The sequence below is a fragment of the Pantherophis guttatus genome, chromosome 3, assembly GCF_059756535.1.
Source record: "Pantherophis guttatus breed Tessera chromosome 3, ASM5975653v1, whole genome shotgun sequence".
Lineage (NCBI taxonomy): Eukaryota > Metazoa > Chordata > Lepidosauria > Squamata > Colubridae > Pantherophis > Pantherophis guttatus.
The window spans coordinates 84664767-84690377 of NC_142065.1; the positions used below are offsets into that span (position 1 = coordinate 84664767).

Consider the following 25611-nt stretch of genomic DNA (forward strand, 5'->3'; position numbering starts at 1 on the left):
GGGGAGCAAATTAAAATCGGGCTCTGTCCATGGCTCTCCTCAGTGAAAGCAAAAGTCACCCTGAGCCTGCTGTAACTTATTCCAGCTGGCAAGAGTCCCTTAGGAGACCTCTTGCAAATTGGGAATGTTTAAGGATGGCAGCTACGTGAAGAGAATTCTTACACATGGCTATGGAGAATTACTTTCTAGGTTCTCGGCTTCATTGGTTAGTGAACAGAAAAGGGAAGATAGGACTCTGTCTAAATCATAAGGCTATCCAGCACTCTTGTTCTGTGTTGCTAATGCGATCTTTTCAAAGACATTAATAAATTTAAGGATTCCGATAAGAAAACAAGATTATAAGTCAAATCCACGTCTGAACTAGAGATGATCTATGAAGGTCTAAAACAAAAGGTTGACCTCTGCTCTTCCACTCTAGCAAGGTTTTTTTTAAAAAGGACTAGAAATTTCCTCATAAGTGTGCTAAGCTTAGATGTCAAGTCTGGTTAATAGGCTCAGTTCTCCAATTCAACACTGAAAATCCTGGTGTCAGGCAATCTATACAACCTACAAGAATGAAGTGGTAGAATTTGTACTATTTACCACTACACTCTGCATCATATTCTTGAATGAATAAAAAGAAAGAGAAGAAAACACAAATCTCTGCAAATAGAAATTAAAGCAGTTGAGCGAGAGCCAAGTTCTTCACTTTTCACTTTGATATGCTGTGAAAAGAAAAGTATATGAAGAAGAACGATGTTTCTAGGCTGAAGCTATATAGCCATTTCATTTCAAAATATGTCTGGAAGCATCATAAAGCCATAGTGGCTCAGTGTTTAGAGTGCAGTACTGCAGGCCGCTTCTGCTGACTGCCAGCTGCCTGCAATTTGGCAGTTCAAATCTCACCAGGCTCAAGGTTGACTCAGTCTTCCATCCTCCTGAGGTGGGTAAAATGAGGACCCAAATTATTGGGGGCAATATGCTGACTCTGTAAACCGCTTAGAGAGGGCTGTAAGGCCCTGTAAAACAGTATATAAGTCTAATTGCTATTGCTATTGAAAATATTTATATGGCCACCCATCTTATGCTGAATATTTATCCAAGTAAGGTCTTAATAGGTCATGTCATCAGTTGGCAGCATCTGGCTTATTTCAAAATAAAAAGCATTGGACCTAATTAATACTGGGATGGAAAACAGCCAGGAAATCCCAAGGTAGTAGAAAACCAAAAAATAAGGAAGAAAATTAATTTCTCTTGCTATCCAGAGAACTGCAAGGAATTATTTATGATGTCATCAAAGCTCAAGCTTAATTTGAGGAAGTTGTTCCATACTGTTCTTTGTATAATTTCTTAATTGTTTTAAAAAATATTTCTAGGGTTATTGTACATTGAATAAATGAAAGTTTTATTCTTTGAAATATAATCCATCAAGTTAAATTTGGATTATTTTGCCAACATCCACCTAATGTAAATACGTATATATTTATACTATATTTATTATTTTATAAATAACCAAAGTGGAAAACATACCTACTTCTTCCACCTTCTAGTTGCCCCAGGGCAATAAGCCTATGAGGTAAGTTGTCCTAAGAAAGAGTGACTGGCCCAAAGTCACCTAACCATCTTGAAATATATGTAAAATTTTAATGTTTATTTTCTTTTTCCATCAAGAAGCTAAGAGAAATGTATTGCTGTACTATACTATAAATAAAATAATGCAATAAATTAAAATATAAATATTTTAAAGGTGCTCTGTCAGTTTCCCTCCGATATTATTTCTTTTCTTCTTAGCTTTTTCCAGCAAGTGCAGGGTTCACTTTTTTTCAGATCAACAAAAGTATTGATCCATTGGTTGTGTCAGGAATTGACTAACTAGCTTGTCAGCCCTGATATGGTGGAGAAAGAGTGACCAACCCAAAGTCAAAACAAGTCCCACCCTTTTGTGACTAAGGCAGGACTAGAATTCCCAGTCTCTTGATTTCTAGCCTGGTGCTTTAACCGGTAGACCAAACTGATTTTCTGTACTTCTCATATGAATATAACATATCATTCATTGTCTGTGGTATTTACTAAAACTGAACAAATATATTTATATTTGTTATAATATATCCTTTTGAGGTAAGTAAAATGAGGACCCGGATTGTGGGGGCAATAAACTGACTTTGTATAAAAAAGAACACCGCTTGGGGGGGGCTGAAAGCCCTACAAAGCAGGTATATACAAAAGTATGAAGGCTATTGCTTAACGCATTGTAAGCCGCCCTGAGTCTCGGGAGAAAGGGTGGCATATAAATCAAACCAATCAATCAATCAATCAATCAATCTTCCAAACCTACAGGGTACAAAAAAATATGAGAGTGGCTATGCCTAATCATAAAAGGTAATTATCTTGTTCATCTTTTTTTTAAGTTCTAACTTTTTCACAGTATAATATTCTTAATGGTTGGATTTTTAAAAAAAAACACTTATAGAACATAATGATTTTCATAATTCGGAAAGTCCTTTTAAAAAGCTATAATACAGTTTTTTTTAAAAAAAACAAGGAATTTTTTAAATGCATACTTAAATATTAAATTATTAAATTAAATTAAATATTTAATGCATATTTAAATCTGATAATGACCTTTTTCATTTCCTGTTTGTGGCTAGCCACCTTCTATCTAGTGTATATATTAGATATTTTGGTTTTAGATAATCCTGAATGTTAGCATCAAAAATATGTCTAAGTGTGAAATATAAATCAGCAAGAATTAAGAAGGAGGAATGAGAGAACAGAAAGTTGCTTTTAGTTGCCTTCTAAATCCAGGGTCTTGCAAGCTATAGCAGCACACAGGGCGATTCCTTTTTTAAAAATTGAAATTGTGACATTTTATTTCCTCCATTTGCTTTGTTGAGTTTGGGGTTTACAAAGTTCTTTGTTCCAATGCTGCTCGTTTGTTTTATTGTTTTATTTTTAAAAGAACCCATGCAACATTAATTTTTGCACTCATAACGAACTTACAGGCACAAAACAGGAGGGCTAGATAGGAATATAGTAAGCAAGTAAAGACTTTTCTTTTCTCGTGCCAGCCTGCCATGCAAACTGCACAGGCAGCCATCCATGTGTTCCACATAGATAGGGAGGAAGGGATAACAGGGCTTTTGGTGCCCATATGAATTTTTTTAAAAAAAAAAATCTTCAAAAGCAGCAGTGTCAATTTTCCACAAGAATGAACTCTTCAATTATCTATTGTGGATTCCTTACAATAATCCTTGTACAGATAAATATGTGTTGCCCTTATTAAAAGATCCAAATAGGGTTTTATGAAAATCTCATTGCTCAAATATGAATCTATTGCTTAAATTTTTGATTTATAATATTAAATTAATGTGTTCTCCTCCCGATAGTTATCAGGGGTCCCTTTCATGTTCTTAAGTCCTTCCATTAGTCCACATTTAGTGTTGGATGAGTTAACTGTATATAAAGGACAACCTCAGTAGCAAGAGGTTGGCAGAATCTCTTCTGCTTGTCAGAAGAAAAAAAACCTGTCCGATGGAAGTAGGATCAAAAGGACCAAAGAGAATAGAAACACACACAGGCTTGTAGTGGAGGTGCGGTTTTTGAAATGATCTGATCCAAAGTCTTCAGTGAGGACAACTGATGACATGAAAATCCTGCAGCATGATGAATGCCAGTGGTGGAATTCAAATTTTTTTACTACCAATTCTGTGGGCGTGGCTTGGTGGATGTGGTGTGGCTTGGTGGGGGTGGCAGGGGAAGGATGCTGTAAAATCTCCATTCCCTCCCCACTCTGGGGCCAGCCAGAAGTGGTATTTTCCGGTTCTCTGAACTACTCAAAATTTCCGCTACTGGTTCTCCAGAACCTGTCAGAACCTGCTGAATAGCACCTCTGATGAATGCCAAAGGAAATCTAAAAAAGAAATTTCCATGTGGTGATCTTGCAAGAAGTAACAAAAATATCTCCTGCAAGAAATTCCAGCATGAGCTAATGAAATACATTAACTTTGGACTAGATTCAGCCTAGGCTTTCTATATTTACAATTTATGGCTATAACCAAATGGGGCCTTGCAGAAGGACACAAATTATGGATTTTATGGGTAACCAGTATATCCAAGCACATGGTCTTTTGACTGCAGGGCCCAGGTGATATACATATGTATGTTTATACTGTATGAGTGTTTCTACTTTCACGTGCAGTCTCTCTCGTGCATTACATAGAGATTTAAAAGAATTCTAATACTTATTCTGGGGAGGCTTCCTTCTAGAACAGTGTGTCTCTACCTCAGCAACTTTAAGATGTGTGAATTTCTGGGAGTTGAAGTCAATAACGTCTTAAAATTTTTGATCTTGAGAAATACTGTTCTAGAACAGGGCTCTCCAACCTTGTCAACTTTAAGCCTGGTGGACTTTAACTCCCAGAATTCCCCAGCCAGCAAAGGCCTTCTTCTAGAGGACAGAGCATGGAAATCTCTCATGATGTTTACCAGAGAAGGTTTTTAGAAAGGATAGTGGAAATCATAGAGCTGACCCTTGTGTCTTCCTACAACAGCACAGATAAACTTTTACTTAGGATGCCACCTATTAAAAATAATTATTATTCATTATTTCACTTCTGGATCAGCTTGCCCTGCCAGCTTCTATGAAGCTTTAGTTTTAGTTCTCCTGTTTTCCTTAATGTTTATATGTTTTCATCCAGAAAAATAATTGAGTTGAGGGAGGAGAAGACGCCACAAATAATTGTGATATCTCTGGGCTTTCACGATGAATTTTTAAGGGGACCGGAACCCACATTTTTGTTAAAAAAAAAAAAAAAATCTTCACAGTAACTATAGCATGTTAAACATCAAAGATATCCTGTTTCATTTGGTAAAACAGATAAAGTAAGTAATTTGCCCTTATAAACCTAAACGATACTATGTAACAGAAATCAAGCCATGGCTATTTAATTATTTACCCTCAAATAAATTTTTCAAAGAATTTTTAGAAATAACCCGATAAAAGGTATGTGTGTTTTCTCAATATCTCTATAAAACTTCATTTTTTCTCATGCAAATTTGACAATTGAGTAATATTTATCTGTTTCTTTAAAGAATCTTCCAGGTGTTGTTTACTTGGTTTCTCTTTAAATATTTCGTACAATTATTTTGACTTAAATCTACTGGGAGTAACAAAATGTTCTAATGTATAAGCCTTTGAAGTTTTAAATAAGATTAAAAGTTGTTTTAAATAAGCTAAAGTTTGTAGCTCATAGACAAGCAGGAATATAAACAACATGGCAATAAAATTTGTTCCTGCCCAGGATGAACAAATTTCATGCTCATTTTTCATGCTCATATATACATGTACATAGATGATAGATAGATAGATGATAGATAGATAGACAGACAGACAGACAGACAGACACACACACACACACATACACACAACCATGCATCCTGAGCAGACTATTCTCTTTCATGGTAAACAATTGAAGCCAAAATAAATCAATCAATAAAACCATAGATTAAGAAGAGAAAAGGAAACATAGGTGAAGTTAGTTTGTTATATTTCATATTTTTTAACTGCCCATCACCATCAGAAAGGGGCTCTGGTTTATCCCAATAACTTTCAGTATACTTCTTCAGATCTTCTTCCCTATATGTTAAGTATTAATAAAAATAATTCTTTTTGGCCATTTAAATAAATGTAAGTATGTATTAGAATTTAAAAGCCAATCATTTTTAAGAGAATTCAAACAACTTGAAGGGACAAGGCAAATACTTGAAGAGACTAAAAAAGAAAGTTGTCATTGTATTGTCGTAAAGAATTAGTCCTTTTGCTTATAATTAAATGAAGCATCCTCATTCTTTTATCAGTTTGAGCAAGAGATGATTGTTGAGCTCTGAAAAACCTTCTAAGGGAAAGACATAATGTAATATTCAGTAAAATTCTATTTTTAAAAAAATGAATTGTGAGAGAATGCATTTTTTTTGAATGGAAGAACTATAGGAGGCACTTTCCTCTCAGTAGCATGCCTAACATGCAGCTGTTTTTCTCAGTCTGATAATCCAGATGTGTACTTCTGTCAAACTCCATCTGAAACTTCACAATGAGAAAGGCAGCAGGAAATTCTCCTCTCCCACCCACCCCCTTAGCTACTCTGCTTTTCAGAATTATAACTATGCATGATTGCTTTTCTTTTAAGGTAAGGATATCAAAAGGCATGAAATAGGTATCTATATTTTACCTTTTCTCTATGACCTAAAGGAATTTTACAGGGAGGCATTCCTTAATATTTTTCTCCACAAAAGGGAGTGTAGTTGACCCAAAGTTGTTCAAGAAACTTTGCAATCAGGTGAGGACCTGAATATAGATCTCCCAGGTCCACATCTGATGCATTAGATACTATGCTTGATTTAAATGAGTGTATTTGCATTTGCATAAAGTTCATTGAGAAGATGGTTGGACTAGATTTGTGGAAAGCTCTGGAAGACACAGATTATCTAGAGCCACTGCAGTCAAATTTCAACCTGGAACATAGAATGGAAACAATGCTTATCATGCTTAATGATCATCCTGGTTCTTCATGATCTCTCAGCAGCTTTCAGTGGGACATGGAGTCATGTAACAGCAGTGATCTCAACTGTGATCTCGACTCCTGATCAACCAGATGATGTGACTGAGATTATATCCCAGTGCCTATATCCCTCTCTGGAGCTAGATGGAGAGGAACAGGTTCAAAATAACTCTGACAGGATTTAGCAGTTGTGGGTATATGGTTCTTCCAATTCTGGTGAATTTCCAGCTTTGGTTTTGAAAGGATTGTACCTCATTGTTTAGAGTTGGTATGCAATTTGGGAGCTTCTCCTGGAGTCATGATTCCTGCTCAAGGAGCAAATGACAGTGTGGCCAGAAGAGTCTTTGGACAAATTATCTGCTACACTAATTGTATTCTTTCCTGAACCAGGAATTCCTTCTTGTCATCACTCATATAGGTTCACCTCATATGTGGACTACTGTAATGTGGTCTCCATAGGACTCACTCTGAAGACCACTTGGAAGTGCTTATACAGAATGCAGTGGCTCAAGCTCTTAAGGGTTACCACTTTATGTCTGTGTAATACTTCTATTACGTGAACTGCATTGGTTACTTCCAGGTGCATTTCAAGGTGATGGATATCATTCATATAGTCTTTCATGGCACTGGATCTGACAGTCTTAAGGACTGTCTCTTTTTTTTTATCTTTTCTGCCCATTCTGTACAATCTAACAGAATAGGCATTAACCAAAGCTATCTAAGGGGACATAGGAAGCATGCCTTCTCTGCTTTTTGGAAAAACATTCTCTCAGAGGTTTGCCCTAACCCTACAGATAATCTTTAAAAAAATGGCTTTTCTCCCAAGCTGTGGGATACATCAGTTGTGTGCTCATATGATGTGTGTTATTTATTTTGGTTATGATACGTAATTTCCCCCATTATGTGATGTTTTATTTGTCGATTTGTTTGGGCTTCTTAATTAGGTATTTCAATTGTGTTCTGCCCCGAATTGCTTTGAGTTTGAACAACCTATACATTGAAATAATTTATAAGGATGCAGGTATCATGTAAAGACTCTGGCTCATGATGAGCCTAAAGCTTGTGTTTATGTTGCTTTGCGTATCGGAAAATCTGCATGAATTGTCCCATTTAGAAACCTTTAGGGGTAGTAAATAAGCAGTTTTCCACAGAAACTTTTTCCAATGAATTAAAGATTGCTGCCATATATACTATAAGCACTGATTTTGAGACATCTTTTTTCACTTAGCAAACAGCCATAAAAAGAAGCTGAAAAATAATTTATTCCAGCTACCTCTTTAACTCTGGCAGTTGTAGTCAGCTCACTGCTGACATTGGACTACTGTGCTAGAAAAATCTAGCTCCCAATGCAATCGGATTTAAAAATAAGTCAAGCGCTGCCAAAAATACATAATTCCTTTTTGTACTCTCCAGTTTGTTTTACTTACAACAGCGGCCTGGTCATACCCTGCAGCATGCATTCATTACAGTGATCTTTGACTGGCAGATGCAAAGTAATGGGATGCATATTTTAGTGCTTATTATAATACCCTGTCCAAAAACAACTTGACAAATTTGTGATTTCAACAGTGTCTCATTTTGCTGGCTGCAGTGCTCTGTGATTGCCTGGTGCACGTGGCTTCCAGATTATGCATACCACCAATACTTCTCATTAAAATGGCCACAGTTCACCAGTTTCGGTAGCTTGGAACGAACTTGGAATGAATTATTATACAACAAAGAGGCTGCTGTCATGCAGAACAAAAGACAAGCAAAAAAGAGCTTTGGCTTAATGAGGCTAAGTGAGTGGCTCCCCTGAATCACTGCTACTTGACGGCCTTTGAGCGTGGATTTTTTCCCCCTCCATGTGCCAAAACCTTTGGCCTATTATTTTGTGTTTATGCACCTTGAGGCTAATATACATTTTAATATGCTGCCGGGAAGGGGGGGGGAATGCAGGAAGCACCAACCATTAGATTACAACATGTGCATTCCCTGTTAAATTAATGACAGCCGAACACAGAGATAAATTTAGGTTTTCATATTTAATTATAGCACACTGCTGTACGTTTAGCAAGGATAAATTGCACTATTATTATGTTTCAATTTTTTTGACATCTTTTCCTATTAACTACCAACTCTTACCCCCTTGCCATACATAACACCTCTATGTTCCGACACCCTTCACACCATACATTTCCCCTCTGTGTGTTTCACTTTTTCCTTCATCTGTGACCTATAGAATTAGATTAATAGATGGAATAAGGCAAGTAAAGAGAGCCTTAGCTTGCCTTGCCTTATCTTATCTTGTCTGGAGAATGATCCAAATAGCAAGAAAAACAAATGGATTAAACAACAAAGCTTTCAGAGACTGATTTTCATATTTATGTTGACTGCGATACTTGACTATTGAATTTCACAAAGGGTTCAGAGACAGCAGCAGGAATATTTTCTTTCTGAGCTAATGGATGTGGTTGGGACTTCACTGACTATATAGATATACAACTGTGGGAATGGAAGTGAGGGAGGGAGAATTCCTGGGATGGATTGGTATTTTCTTCGCCTTATTTAAGGAAGTTTGGTACACTCACAGATGATGGAGGATTAACATCAGTTATATACAATATCACCTATCCTTTTCTCATTCTGCCTTGAAGAAGTATTTCACAAACTAGACTGTTCTGCCCCAGCTCCGGATTTCCGAGGATATTGACCCACACCAACGGTCCTTATCAAATTTATTAAGTAGCAAGAATAAGCCAAAGTCCGGCAAAGGTTGGCAACCAGCCCAGAAAACAAAATACGATAAGACTTTTCCAAAAATGCTCTGATGATAATTACAAGTTGTTTCCAGCAAGAAACTTACTAACCACATGTGACTTAAATAGGCCAAGGGAGTGGCCAATTATCTTCAAGCCTTACTCTCGAGGAGACCTCCTCCTCCTGAGTAGCCACTCCTGCCTTTTGGCAGCCCTGCATGCTCGAGCATTGAGAAGAGGCTCCTCCACTTCACTCTTTCTACTTGAAGGAGCCTCTGGAGGTTCTGAAGGCCCTGGCTGAGTCTCTGACTCTGGCACCACATCCTCTTCAGCATCCTTGCTGTCCGACGCGAGCACGGCTGTGCAGGCTATTGGCGCAATACCACACCAGCCTCCTCGTCGTCGGGATCAGCCACGATCTGCGCAAGCTGCTGGCGGGCCACAACATAGACTGGGCAAAAGATGGAATAAAAATCAACGGTGCTGGAAATGTAAATCACAGAAAGGGACATATTATCATCTCTGGTGGCTATGCCGAAGGGCAAAACAATACTGGCAACAAATTAAAACAATGATTGAAGAAATCACGAAACAAAAACTGGAAATGAGGCCGGAAACCTTTTTATTGGGAATAATCACAACACAATATACCAAAGAAATAAAATATTTGATCATCCATATCCTCACAGCAGCACGTATACTCTTTGCCCAACATTGGAAATCTGAACAGTTACCCACAGAAGACAAAATAATAGCTAAAATCACAGAATGTGCAGAATTGGATAAGCTCACAAAAGAAATACAAGAGAAAGATGATACTGATTACTATTTAGTATGGCAAAGATGGTACAACTGGCTGGAGGCAAAAATAGGAATATAAAGATGATTTTCGAGTACTCAATAGAAATGCATAGAAGTAAATAAGGAGTCAATTATATATGTACATATACAACTAAGTAAATAGGTGACTGTAAATATTGATACAAATAGAAATATGAAAAATAACCCACCGTTGTAATATCTTCTAAGAGTCAGTCATTGGACTGAATTGATGTGTGTTCGTTTTGTATGTTGTTTCAATGTATCTATGTTGGTTTTGTTTTTTTCTTTTTATTATTAATAAAAACTATTATTAAAAAAAAAAAATCAACGGTGCCTATTTAAATCACTTAAGATTTGCAGATGATATTGTTTTCTTCTCACAAGACCCAGAAGAGTCACAAAAACACATACAAGAGCTGCACAAAGCAGGAGAACCATTCGGCGTAAATTTAAACCTGAAAAAGAGCCAGGTTATGTTGAAAGAAAGACAAAAATTTTATCTGTAGAAGAATTAGCTGTAGTAGACCACTACAGCTAATTCTTGGCCAATGGATCTCAATGGAAGGTGATACAATTAAGGAAATTGAACGCCGTGTTAAATGTGGTTGGCAGGCATTCGGCGAGCTAAGCATCATTTTCAAGAACAACCTCCCCCTATGCCTGAAAAGTTTTCGATTAGTGTGTGCTACCAGCTCTAAAGTATGCCAGTGAAACATGGACACTAACCTCACAATCGACACAAAAGCTAAGAGTGGCGCAAAGAGCCATGGAAAGATGTATGCTCGGCATTACAAGACAAGATAGAAATACCTGCACATGGACTAGAGAACAAACGAAAACTTATGATATCATCAAGAGAGTAAAAGAATTGAAATGGAAATTGGCTGGTCACATAGCAAGAAGAACTGATGGCAGGTGGACCATGGCAGTCATAGAATGGATTCCACTTGATAAAAAGCAAAAGTTTGAAGTATAGAAATATTTATCCGTTTTATTTCAGTTTGATAATAACTTAAAGCAGAATAACTTCAGTGTGTTTCGTTAATATATGAGTATATTCTTTAATCAATCATTTATTCAACTATTCCTTAGATAGTGCCATCCAAAAGCCGTTTGCAATTATTTTGCTACCAAAACTGCAGTGTGATTATCATTTATATTTAGGATCTACTCTTGATCTTATCAAAATGATGCAAAACTCAGATGAGGTTTAAATTTTCCACCGGTCCTGATGAGAAAGTTCTTACCAGGTTTAATCAAGAAGTGTGAAAGCTGATTAGTATCTGTAAAAGTCTTGACCTTTCCTGATCTCTACAAGGAGCTTCAAATTATTTTTAATTTATATCCTGTATTTTTTTTTAATTCAACTGCTTTGAGTTCTCAAAGCCTAATTCCTTATGTCACACAATTAAAGGTAACTTTTTAAAAAGGGAGTTCAGCATAAAGTAACTTGAAGGCGTAGATTACTTGAATCCTGCTGTGATTGAGAAGAACAGAAGATATTATGCTACAGGTTTTTCCCTATATTATTCCTCATTGAGTCATTCTGTGACAAGACATCCTATGATTTGATGACTTGTGAGGGCATGTCAAGAATAATTACTAATTTTTAAGGGATCCTGTATTTTAGTGATGAAGCATTCAACATGGAAGTTAGCCCAGAATTCCCTGTTGGAAATTCTGCACTCCACTTTTCTGAAATCTTTTGAAATTTTCATTATTTCTAAGTATTGAATACATATCTTACACAGCCTTACATATCTTACTCACAGCTCTTCCAAGGCAATAGGGTTATAGCCTGCCTTTCACTTGTTCAATACTTTCTCTGCAGATATTTTTCACTGCAGCAGCAAATCTTCTTTTCAAGATAACCTGTTTGAGTCTTACATACTGTTATATACATACAGTGGACTGCCACATGACTATGGAAAGCTGTATGGCTTTAAGTGTACTGGTCACTTACAGACAAAAAAAGCTATAAGAGCTCCACCATCCACTTCATATATTGTTTAAAAAGTGGAATTCCCTAGACACTCCATAAAATGTTTAAATTTTATTGTATTTTATGGAGGTGAGGACAACTGCTAACCAGACTTCACTTCTGAGAAGCATTTACATCTCAATAGAAACCTCTGAGGGAAAGCTTCCAAATCATGTTCCAAAATAATTTGTGGCAGAGATTTTTTTACACTCCTGTGAGGGAGAGGAATATGCTTTTATCTAGAAGACTATTTAACTAATCTAGGTAGAAAACTTTTGCTGATTTATTTCAGGGATTAATTCCAAATACTGCCACATCCTGTATTCAGAAGTACTGTACATCTCATTGAGTTCAGTATTATTTAGTCTCAAATCAGTGTCCGTTAGATTTATTATTGGTAAATAAAAGTATACAAATTCAAACATGTAAAAATATACGTGCATATTTGCTGAATGGCTTGGTAATATTATATTTATTTACACAGTAGATCCATTCATTTAATGTTGTCTAATAAATAATGGTAGATACACCATCTACTTGAACTTACTTCACCATCTCTACCAATTAGCCTAACAGATAGCCTAAAGAACTAAAACACTCTGATATAGAAAATAAAACTACCATAGAACTCTACTTCATTATGTGATTTCCCTCCCCCCCAAGATGTCTTTAATAGATAACTGTTTTAGCCAGCTAGTTAGTTGTGAGTTGGTTTTATTACCTTTTTTGATGGTCTGATAATTGGAAAAGAATAAACGAGAAAGTTTATCAGCATAGACTCAGGAAATTAGGAGGAAGGAGAGAATGGAAGGGATAGTGGTAAAAAAGCCACTATTAGCGATATTGGCTATGCAGTGAACCTGTAAACAGTTGACACACTGAGAACAGTAGCAATGTGTGTGATACATTAGTCACCATTGATGCTGGCTGATTCATGATAGGAGGTGTCTAAGAACAGCAGCAGCAATGAAACTGGCCTGTTAAAAGAGTTCTACCTTTAGAGGTTAGACTTGCCCTGATATTAATTGGCATCTGTAAGCTATTTCAGAAGGCCTCTTCATTTAATTTAATAGGGTGACATGTTTAAATGAATGAGTTTGTATTTTGCTCCACTCAATGTTTTCTTATTCTTACCATGGATATTCTATGTTGTATAACTCCGTGAGTTCTTTGACTCTGATATCATATCACATTTAATTAATCAATACATTAGCAGAGTTGTGCAGAATTACAAGGAAATATAACTTATTTCAATTTGTGGAATAAAAACAAATGTAATCTACTAAAATAATCATAAAATTGAGACATCTTTTTATTCATTTGATTTTTTTTTAACCTTGTCTTTTGTTCAAGAGCTTAAAATGGTATACTATTTAGTTTTTATTTATTAAGTTTGAACATTCACTAAATTTGTATTGCTCACTCCTGCTGTTTCCCTATAACATCTGCTCTGGGAGAAAGATTGGACTAACAGAAAGTAATCTTTTTCATGTTCTCTCATTGCCATGTGTGAAGATCATTTGTGTGGTTTGCAAATTCGCTCCTGTAGAAATCCACAGCAGATGAAACTCCCTTGAGGAATTCTTTAAAGCTTTCTAAGGAAATTCAAGGTTTTCCAAAATCCAGTTTAAAAATTGCAACCATATAACTTAGATAGTCATATTGTGGTTTTTGCAGTTACTTTAAGAACCTTTACCAGAGACAATGCATTTTGAAATGAGTTTAGCTATAGAACTCTATTTGACTTTATATTTATGCTGGTTCTTATATTCTCAATACAAAATAGCTTTTATGGAAGCAATAAAAATATATTTTATTTCATGAACTCTGTTTAAATAATATTCTTGTCATCACAATCGTCATGTAATGATGGTTCTCAAATAAACTAATTATAATGTGTTTATTTGGTTTTACCCAGACCTACTCCTCTGTCAAAGGAGTTCAGATGTAAAAAGAAAAGAAAGGAAACCCAAAACACAGTCTCTCTGTTCAGAACATTAGACAGAAATTGGTTAATGTGAAAAAAACTTTATTGCATGTAAATTTGCACAATGAAATAGTAAATTTAGATGACAACATTGTTTTCTCCTTTTAGCTCTGCCTAGTCTGCATTTAAAACGAAAGATTTGTTGTTCGTCTTTCTTACACCCTTTGTTAATAGGATATAGGCAAATTTGGGGCTGCAATGGCTCAACTGAGCTTTTCAGCTAGAAAGCTGACAGCTGGGTTCGAGACCTGAGTACCATGCAATGGGGCGAGCTCCCATTCTTGCCCCAGCTCCTGCCCACCTAGCAGTTCGAAAGCATGAAAATGCGAGTAGATAAATAGGTACCACTTTGGTGGGAAGGTAACAGTGTTCTGTGTTTCGCCGCATGCTCTGTGCTGCAGTGTGATATCATGTTGGCCACATGACCATGGAGATATGCTTGAACAAGGCTGGCTCCCTCAGCTAAGAAACAGAGATGAGTACTGCCCCCTAGAGTGACTGGATAGGGTAAACCTTTACCTTTACCTTTAAAGGGCAATGGTGATGCAGTGGTTAGAATGCAGTATTGCAGGCTAATTTTGCAATGACTGCCACGAGTTCAATCCTGATCAGCTCAAGATTGACTTCCATTCTTCCCAAGTTGGTAAAATGAGGACTCAGATTGTTGGGGGCAATATGCCGACTCTGTAAATCACTTCGAGAGTGCTATGCTATAAATCACTATGAAGCAGTATATAAGTCTAACTTCTATTGCTGTTGATACCTTTATAGGCCAATTAGACTGCATATAGAATGAAATGCAATCCAGTAGACTCAGTTAATTCATGCAAGGAAGAAAATGTTTTATTTTGGGCTCAACTTGAGGACCAGATCCAATCCTGATTAAAATGTAACTCCTTCTGCTTAAAGTGTTTGCCTGTTATTTCTCCTTATGTCAGACTCTTTATTGCGGAATTTCTTCATAGGTGAGGGAGACTCTTTTTATATTGACTTCTAGATAACTACATGGAGAAATTATCAACAGGCAGAATCTGTGTTCTGTTGCTGATACATTGCATAGAACAAGCTAGTATTTAAGATTCATTTGAAAGGCAGCACATTCGTTTGAAAGGCAGCCATATATCGGAAATGGAATAAACTACAGACCACATTTTTTTGTTTCTTTGTTTGCATTTTTAAAATAGTTTTAATTGTATTTACCAGTTGTGTTATTTGCCTCTCAAAGCCTGGGTTAATTGGGGAGGCTTATAAATATGCCAGATAAATAAATTGGAATGATCTTATGGAATGCAAACTAGAAGTGCAGAGAAACTAGTAACGGCTGACAAATCCATGTAGCTTTTTATCAAATGTAGTGTACTTCTCTTTTTTCTTTTCTTATGGGCTTCAATTATCATCCCTAATCTGAGGGTGATTTAAAATGTGGCACAGGCAGGTCTTTATTATTTAGGAATTAGCTGACATTTGTATTCTTTTATGGAAGTGAAGCTGGAAATGTGTTATAGGTGCCACACAATGTCCTTGTCACTTTAGTTCTAATAATATACCACACACTTATATCTAGAATGTTCCTAGGTTGTTTTAGGGATTACAATAGAGGTGGACGGCACATGAGTTAACAACCAGTTCACCCCAGCACTGAAAATATGAGCGTGCGCGGCCTTCTGTGCATGCACTTTGCTTGTGCGCACATTTGCACGCATGTACGCAGCTTAAAAAATGTGGCTAAATAGGACAGCATAGCGCCTGGGCGGGCCCGCCCACCCTCAGGTCACAACTACCGGTTCACCTGAAATGGTCCAAACTGCCAGCAGCCCACCACTGGATTACAATCATACATAATGGGACAGATGCGGCTGCTTTAAAGGGTTGCAAACAAGGGCTAAATGTACCCTCCTATGTACTCCTCAGAACACCTCAATAATTGAATCGAAATGCTGAAAAGCTCAGTATTGTTTTAAAATGATATATGAAAGCAAAGTGTGGTCTCTCCACACGTCATCCTTAGTGAAATGTGCAAGCAAACGTCTGCATTTCCTACATCGGATAAGGAGAGCACATCTTTCTCTTTCTGTCCTGGCCACTTTTTACAGAGGCACGATTGAGAGTGTTTTAACAAACTGCATCGCTGTTCATCAAACTGTTTGGTTTGGTGGTAGTAGTGCAGGGTGGGTTCTACTTACCTTTACTACCAGTTTGCAGCGGAGCTGCGTGCGCGCACCTGCTTCGCTCATGTGCGCACGCACTCTTCTGCACAAGCGCAGAAGCTTCTGCACATGTGCAGAAGCATTTTGATGATGTCGGGGTCGGTGGGCGGAGCCTCCCGCCGGTTTTACTACCGGTTCTATAGAACCAGTGCAAACCAGGGGCAACCCACCACTGTAGCAGTGCCTCAGATAGAAGGTCCATACAGAGAGTGATAAGGACAGCCGAGAAGATTACATGTATACATCCAAACTAAACTGCATTGTTTCTCTGTGTCATATAATATATGTGGGTACATCCTTATTTATTATTTGTTTGTTTATGTATAGTGTATATTGCAGGTGGTGAATCTTTGAGAGCTGTATACAGCGAACTTTCATTTTAATGTATGCCGATTAGTGTACCTTTAAACTGACAATAAAGTTATTCCAAGTCTAAGTCTAAATTGTAGAAAATAGGAAGTATTGCAGCATAGTGATTCAAAATAAGATATCTAATCAAAAAAGTGACAAAAACTTAAAAAAATGTTTCCTTATAAAAAGAAAGCTTTAAAGAAGCTGATACATAGCATAATTAGTATTTCTCAAAACTTAAATAGTGGCATGACATATATACATATATATATATATATACAGGTATACACACACACACATACACATTTCCGATCAAGATGAAACTTTGAATGGAGCATCATGTGTTTGAATACACAAGCTCTGCAGGATCTCCATAATGACTCATCTGAAGAAAAATGTATTATTTGGAAGCTATTTGAGTGCAGTCAAGATGAAGATGTCATTTTAAGCAGAGCATTTGCTGTTGCAAAAATCTCATTTTCTTCCCAGGTAAAGACTGACACGTAGACTAGTGTATAATAATTTGCAGTTAGATTCAAAGATACTTTTCTTGGATTCATTTGTCTGAGTATTTAATTCCAAATATAGGAGAAAAAAATTATCATTGGTACTCTTAGGCTTAACATTTTTGCCTAAAATTGAGAATGAATGATATTTTTTCCATGTTAGAAATGTATTGCATTGATATGTTGATATAGTATTCGATAATTAACAATATAAGACCACGTATGGTATAATTCATTAGAAAAAATGTAGCCATATTAATGTAATATAGGTTGCTCATTTCAGATAATATGATTTGAGCAACTGTTAGATTGTTTCTAAGAGAGGAAAGCTTAAAAAAGCAAAACATTTTATAAATTCATTCGTAATCCATACGCAAAGAATAGGAAACAATAAAGTGGGACCTCAGATTTAAAAAGCAGCATTATGTGGATTACAAAATTATCCAATGTCCTTTCAAATGAATTGCACGAAAGAGTTGCACGAAAGAAAGAAAAAATTGAAGATTAGAGATAGTTAGTTAAGATGCATCTAAGAGAAGTGGATGGTGACACAAGAACAGGATAATATTGGGTAAAAGGAGGTTAATGTCTTTTTGGTTACATAGACAATACAGAAGAAGGTAAATGTAGTTACCTAGGAATATATCTAAGATTAGGAGGCTTTACAATTATTATTCCGCTAACCGCTGACAATGCCTCATTTGTACTACAGAACGCAATTTGGTTTCTGAATTTCAAAAGGAGAAAATGATAACCTAAGAAGGGTTCAACATTTTTTGAAGGTAACAAGTTAATTGTTGGAAAAATATCCTCTGACTTGAAAAATATTTATCTTTAAAAGGGATAATTAGATTAGAAACTTTGAATACTGTCAAATAAAAAATAAATCTTACATAAAAGTGTTATTCCATTCTACAATGTATAATACTATTGAAAATAAAGTATATTTCAGATCAAAACTAGGTAAGTCATACATTTTATTTCTAGCATGAAATCGAGATAGATTTTTTTTTTAAAAAAATGTGCAGTTGTCTGCCTAGTCATTACTCAAGTCCAATTAAATTCAATAGCAATTTACTCCATGTAAATAAACAAATCATTTACAAGTAAAAGTGCCATTGTTTATCTGATTCATATTTGGAAATATGACTAGTGTGACTTCATTTCTAGACAATAACTCTCCATAGAAAACCAAGATAAAGCTAGTGAACATTAAATAAGGAAAGCATTTTGCTATTTTAGATTATAGTATAAAATTATAGCTAATTTGTATTATAGTGTAGTATTTATAGTATATTATTATACCATAAATTATAATATAATTAATGTATAGGATTTTTTTAAGCTCTCTATACAATGGATTATATAACATCATTATATTATTTTAAAGGTAGGCATTGATACTGCTATACTGCCTATGAGAGCATCTATTCTTAGGAGTCAGGATCATTCCTATATTCATGACATTGGTTTACATAATCTTTTAATAAGTCATAGTACTATAGTGATGTACAGTGTATTATTTAAACTTGCCTGCAAATATTTTATTTATTTTATTTTAATTTATTTATAGACTGCTAGTTCCCTTGCAACTCCCCAATAGATAATTGGGAATAAAGTCATGCAGGCAATTAAAACAATCATTAGAAATATTTCTATGAAATTGGTAGTGATCAAACGTAATAAAAATAAAGAGAGACCTTCCATCCTGAACTGATGGAGAAATTTATGTTATGGGTTAAATCTTAACTATGTGGTCACAAAACAAGGCACCAACCTGATTCCACAATTGTGTCTATAATGATTACAATTATTCTGTCCCATTTTATAGACTCATTAAGAAAGTAGGTTCTGCAATAGTAACTGTGCCCAGCAGCCCATTCCTACTTTTTTATAGAAACTTGTTTTAAACTCACTTGACCAGCTGTTTGCACTTTCCTCATAAGTTATACACCAAATAATTATTTCTTTTTAAATATTTATTTCCTTTAAAATATTAAAATATTTATTTCCTTTAAAATATTTAAAACAGCTATACTTTATTATTAAATATCAAAAAGGTGTGCTTTATTTATAATAGTTTTGGATAGAGAATAAAACACCCTACCTTTTCTTTTCAGAGTCATCTTAAATTCCATTTGAGAGACAGTTTGGTGTAGTGGATAAAGGCACCGGAGCAGAAAGTGGGAAATATAATGAGTTCTAATCCTGCCTTAAGCATGAAACCAGCTGGACATCTTGGCCACCCTCTCAGGCCAAATAGTCACCAGAAGTCAAAACTTTAAGGCAGAGGTCCTCAAACTTGGCAGCTTTAAGACTTGTGGACTTCAACTCCCAGAATTCTCCAGCCAGCATAGTCCACAAGTCCACAAGTCTTAAAGCTGCCAAGTTTGAGGACCTCTGTTTTAAGGCAATCTCCACCTTGCCCAAATCCATTTATTTTACAAAATCATTGCTTGTAGTATTTTGGATGAGAAATCGTGATTTACCATTTACAAACTTGAAAAACGAAGTCTGTAAAAAATAATATTGGGGAAGATGAATTTACAAAAATGGATGGGCCTACAGTAATTCAAAATTAAGCTTTTTTTTTTTTTTTTTTGCTTGAAAAAGAGGGGTAGGGAGAGGAGGAGGAAGGAAAGGAGGAGGAGGAGATGAAGAAAAACCCAACTGAAAAGACCATGTCCTGCCTGAGACTCTTGAAAGCAGTCCCAGATCAGGACTGTTACATAATGTAAATTCTGTACGTGGCAGTAATAAAATGGAATAAAAATCCTAATGGAAAGGAAGCTTTTAACGCAGTGTAACATGTTGTAATAACAAAACAACAAACATAAAAATGTCTTTAAAATAATTCTGCAGAGACATCTTCCGGAGAGTAACAAGGTATTACTAAAGTTATTTCCTTATGGGAATTCAGATAATTATCATGGCTAAAAACACTAAGTAACCTGTTGGTTTTTTTTATTTTTATTTTATTAAAAAGATTAGGTAAAGATAATGTCAAAATCCCCAGTATTAGCCACAAGAGCTGTTGTTTAGGGTTCCTTTCTCTGCCATGAATATTTTACATTTAAATTAGAAATCTGTAAAGTTGAGGTGAAAGGATTACTGTGTATGAGAGATGAATAAGGAAAAGCATTACAGCTTTTGCAGCAAGGAAGATAAGTACCACAGTTCATCTGACATAAGAGATGGATTACAGTGAATCTGAAGTAGAAGAAGGTTTATTTAGGGATTATTAGCAATGGCTTGCATTTATGTAATCTATTAGTATAACACAGGGAGAAGAGAAGGGGGAGTTTACTCCTGGAGTTATCAGAGAGATTTGCTATTTATAATGCAGTTCAAAGCCTAATATATGCAGAGCAGAAACATTAAAAAAAAACAAAGGAATCGTGTGTGGGAAAGAAACACAAATGTGTAGAATTCTTTCCTAAGTATTGTGATAATCAATGGGTAATGGGAGCTTGTGCAGAATATACGCACATATGTAAATTGAACATAATGATGATAAATCACCACTGCCAAATTCAAGTTGATATTTTGATATTAAAGTAAAAGTTACAAAACATTTAGTTCAAAAATATTATAAGAATTCATAAATTCTTTCTTTTGAAAAGGTAGCATCAAGTGCTAGGATCTATAATTCAGCTGTATAAATAAGTAGTGATCAAAACAAGTGAAGAAAGAGCCTTGGTGGCGCAGCAGACTATAGCACTGTTAAGTAACACCAGCTGCCTGCAATTACTGCAAGTTCAAATCTCACCAGGCTCAAGGTTGACTCAGCCTTCCATCCTTTCGAGGTAGGTAAAATGAGGACCTGGTTTGTGGGGGCAATAAGCTGACTTTGTATAAAAAAGAACACTGCTTGGGGCGCCCCGAAAGCCCTACTAAGCAGGTATATACAAAAGTATGAAGGCTATTGCTTAACGCATTGTAAGCCACCCTGAATCTCTGGAAAAGGGCGGCATATAAATCGAACCAATAAATAAATAAATAAATAAATAAGAACTATTACAAATATTATCTAGTATAAACTTTCTCAATTTGGCGCCCTAATGCTAATTAAGTAATTTTGGAGTTGAATTCACCACATCTGGAGATTACTAGTTTGGCAAAAGTTGGTTTAAGTTCACAGTACACAAGTGTGTGAGAAGACCTCAGTAGAAACATGAACACCAGATATCTGTAAGGTTATAATCCTGCTCCTTTTCATAGTGATATAAATTAATATTTGTTTCTGGTTGTTATGAATTATTTTTTATATTTTCAGGAGGCATTTCAGTTGAAGTGTTCCAGTATGTAGATACTTCAAGATTTTAACAACTCTTAGTGCAGTCCACAAATCCAGCTTTGGATGTAAAAAAGATCAGTCCATCTGCTCACCTTTGGATAGAGAGCTCAACATGTCTCTTTTACTGTAAATCTTATTGGTAAAATTAAATAGTAATGAGCCTACCCTTTTACAATTGTACAGTATTATTTTAATAATAATAGTATATATTGATCTTATCCATTTTGTGTAAATTTAATACTTTACAGATTTGTAACCGAACAAGTTTATCTTTTGCTTGCTAACTTTATATTTTGTTAGGCTCACACCTTAGTGGGAAGTGCATTACAAATACATTTATCTTTGTTTTTCTGAAAGAGAGCAAAGAAAGAAACAAAACAAGAAAAAACTATTTTAAAGCACAACAAAATATGTGATCTATAGAGTTTGAGATCAGTGGAGAAAACTGGTTAGTACTGCAGTATATTGTATTTTGAAATGTTAAAGTATCAGGCTACAATCCTGCACTCATTTATTTGAAATTATAGTCCATTGAGTAGAGTAGGCTTATTATTGATTAGAGCATCATAAGATTATCCTTCATAATGTATTTCCATAGACCGTGATAGCTAACCTTTTCGGCACCAAGTGTCGAAAGTGCACACAAAAGTGTGTGTGCGTGCATACCCATAATGCCCTCCCCACGCATGCATGCACATGAGACCCCCCCATGTGTGTCTGCCCCACGCATGCATGCACAACTCCCCACCTGCGCCCGGCACATGCACATGTGCGGCAGAGACCCGAAAACCAGCTGGCCGGCGGGAGGCGCACACACATGCACGATGGAGCTGAGCTGGGGTGACGACTTGCGTGCCCGCAGAGGGTTCTGCGTGCCACCTATGGCACATGTGCCATAGATTCACCACCACAGCCATAGACTTTTGTAAGATAGCAGAAGAGCAAAAGTTCAGAGAGCACTAAGGACTCCACATTTTAGTCAGGGCTATATAAAGATCTCCTGATTTTTATTTTGGAATATGGCACAATGTTTCCTGTTTATCTTGTGGTACTGAAGTGGATTGGCGTGCTATAAATTTGATTTGTGCCTTACTGTTATCAAGCATGACTAAATAATTTTTGCCCAATGTTTTAAAAATCAAAACATTGCCCTATTTAAAAATATTAAATGATGAAATATTATCAAATATTTCATCATTTAAAAGTATACAGTTGGAAAACTTCAAACAATCCAAAATACATTAATATGACATATACCGTGCTGTATTTAAGATGGAAAAAATATTCACATTTACAATAATCAAAAGCCTCTCCGAACTGCTACTGCTCAGAAAGCCTGGAAGTTTAGCTTCCTCCATTTATTTCCAAACAGTTTGATGTCATAAGTCTAATTTCATCGGCAAAAGCTAAATTGTGAAACAATAAAAATTGGAAGTGTAGTTGAATTTATGTCTACACAATGGTGTTTTGTTCAGAACATCTCAAATTTACATCGCTGGATAAAGTTAATTGTTTTCATTATCCTTTAAATTAGCCAGTTTTGGCTAACTTGGTGGGTTTTTTAAAAAATAAAAATTAAATCATTTCTGTAATGTAAAGGGGTTTGGTGAGCACTGACCATGAAGGACATCTTATGAAACTAAATTATTTTCTTTATAACTTGGGATCAGAACCAAAAGGAATGCTAAACTCTTCCATAAATTAACTTGCACTGTATCTGCAACAGACTATTCTCTGCCAAAGTAATCTGCCAACAGAACTGGAAAGAAGGCCTTTGAATGGTTAGTACAGGTTTTAGGAAACAAAGAATGGAAGCAATGGCTTTCTTGATTTATCTATCTCTATTACCCAGAAAGTCACTGTGAGTGATGCAGTTTGAACAACTTCAAGGCTTCCTTAGAAAAGAAGCATGCAAGGCAGCCCACGGATGAATGAATTCAAGTTATCTTTGAGTTTGATTCTTTGTGCTTTTGTATTATTTCGTGCTTAAAGTTCAGACAAAGTTAGGAGATGATGGTCATGGGAGGGGGGTCACACACACACTCTGCATTGCCTCTGATCTATTTAAAGTACCCTGCCCTGCCCTACCACCTCTAATCACCCTGATCAGTTTTCATCTATGTTTTGAAAGATGCTCTCATGTCCCTGTTATTGAAGAACATTTCATCAGGTACAGACAAAAGAAAATATTTGTAACTCTAGTTTGAACTGTGGGGTCCTTGGTGCTCTCTGAGCTTTCTTGCAGACATTTCATTACCCGACTAGGTAACATCACCAGTGCTAGCACGAAGACAACCAAGTTCAGAGAGCACCAAGGACCTCACATTTTAAAACAGGGCAATATGTCTTGTTTTATCTTGCAGTGCTGAAGCAGATTGACACGCTGTAAACCGGGTTTGTGACTTCCTATTATGAAGCATGGCTAAATAAATAAAGATATGCATATACATATGCATACATCATATGATTTTTATCAGAATGTGGTGAAATATTTAGGAAATTCAAACTTTGGGATTGAAGAGGTATGCCAACATTCATAGAAATTGGTGGGAGGCTTTTACATTACTTTTATTATTGTTGCATAATAAAAATGCTAAAATTAAATACATATATTAGAATGGTGATTGTTCAGAATTAAGAAGAAAAATAAAGGGCTTTTGGTGGAGGTATACCGAACTAAAAATGTCTTCATGAAAGAGGAGCTGGTGATTGTAGCAAAGACCAAGGTAGACCAGTGAGTACACCAGTACCTTGGAACCCCTCTGGATAAGGAGAGCATGCCAAATTAATTAGATGCATTGTGACAATTGCTCCTTGTGAGACCTCATGACAGTAGTTTTCTGACGATTTGATTACAAGGAGACAAAGGGATCAACAACCATATTATTCACAATCATGACAGAGACTTTTAAAGGACACTAAATTCACAAACCTCACTTTCTAATCACTTTTGGAAATTTCCTATTAACCATATTAAAGCTATTAGAGACTGACAAGTTTTAAAACTCATTGTTGGGTGAGTTTATCTGCAATTTTGAACAAAAAGAAAAAAATTACAAGTTTAAGAATTTGAAATGTACAGCAAAAAGTTAAATAAGATTTTCGTCTTAAAAAGTTACAAACTATTAAGTGTTCAGATAAATTTGGAATTTTGATTTTATTGTATGATTTTGAAATTAACCTTTAAGAGACTTATTTTGTCTATTCTAGCTTTTGTAAGCCATAACAAAGATAAGTTACTAAATTACTTTATGAAACTGAACCCTTGAAGGAATTAAATATTCTAAGCAGAAGAGGAAAAAGTGCAAGACTATTCTTGATATTGTTTAATACTGTCACTTATGAAACGACACAAAACATTATAACATCAGAAACATTAAAGGAGATCTCAGGGTGATTGAAGAATATTTCTTGCCTTATTCCAACTCATTCCTCATCCCTTCTGCATGTGTGCTTATTCTAGACCAAGAGTTTTCAATTTTTTTTCAGGCCATGGCCATATTACTTTTTAAAAAAGTTTCCATGAGCCCATGAACAAAAAGCAAAGTTCTAGTGAGAGAAAATTAGCTGCATTTGGGTGAACCCATCAGAATTCCACAGAACCCCATTTGAAGAGCCTAATATTAGAATATCCTTCTTCCTCTTGTCTCTAGGAAGGCTAGTCTTGTCTTCTCTTCTCTCTTAAGGGATTTTCCTCACTAAACATAGCACCCCTCCAGCTTCTAGCATAGTTGTTGGCTGAAGCAAAGTTGAAGCATGGCTTCCTAGCAGCCAATCATATATCTTCCAAATCAATCTCAGTTTGACAAGGTAGTTTACATTTTGTTGCTGTTGTTGTTGTACTACTACAAACCAATCCAGTGGATGTGTCAAGAAAAAACAACAACAGGTGGACTTCATCAACTTGTAATGGAGTCCTACCTAGCCCTTGTTTATATATAGAACCTTCAATTCTGTAATAATTAAAATTAATTACTTTTCAGTAACAGGAATGATGAGTGGTTTTTTTTTTTTAAAAAAAGAAAAGGCATCAAAGTGTGCCTTCAAAAATCTTTCTATTGGAACAACATATAAGCATCAGTAAATATATAGACAAATCAATGTACAGAATAAATCATTTCTGACATAATAATAATAATAACTTTATTGTCATTGTACATGTATATACAGTATACCCATACAACGA

At 35.7% G+C, this 25611-nt stretch overlaps 1 protein-coding gene and 1 long non-coding RNA gene across 2 annotated transcripts in view; both read left to right on the forward strand.

Annotated features, from left to right (window-relative positions):
* DPYD (dihydropyrimidine dehydrogenase) overlaps positions 1-25611 on the forward strand; it is a 584219-nt gene that overhangs the window by 529621 nt on the left and 28987 nt on the right. The window lies entirely within an intron of this gene.
* Positions 19740-21587, forward strand: LOC117677213 (uncharacterized). Its single transcript, XR_004594697.3, has 2 exons — positions 19740-20014; positions 21405-21587. It is a non-coding gene; the product is annotated as an uncharacterized LOC117677213 (long non-coding RNA).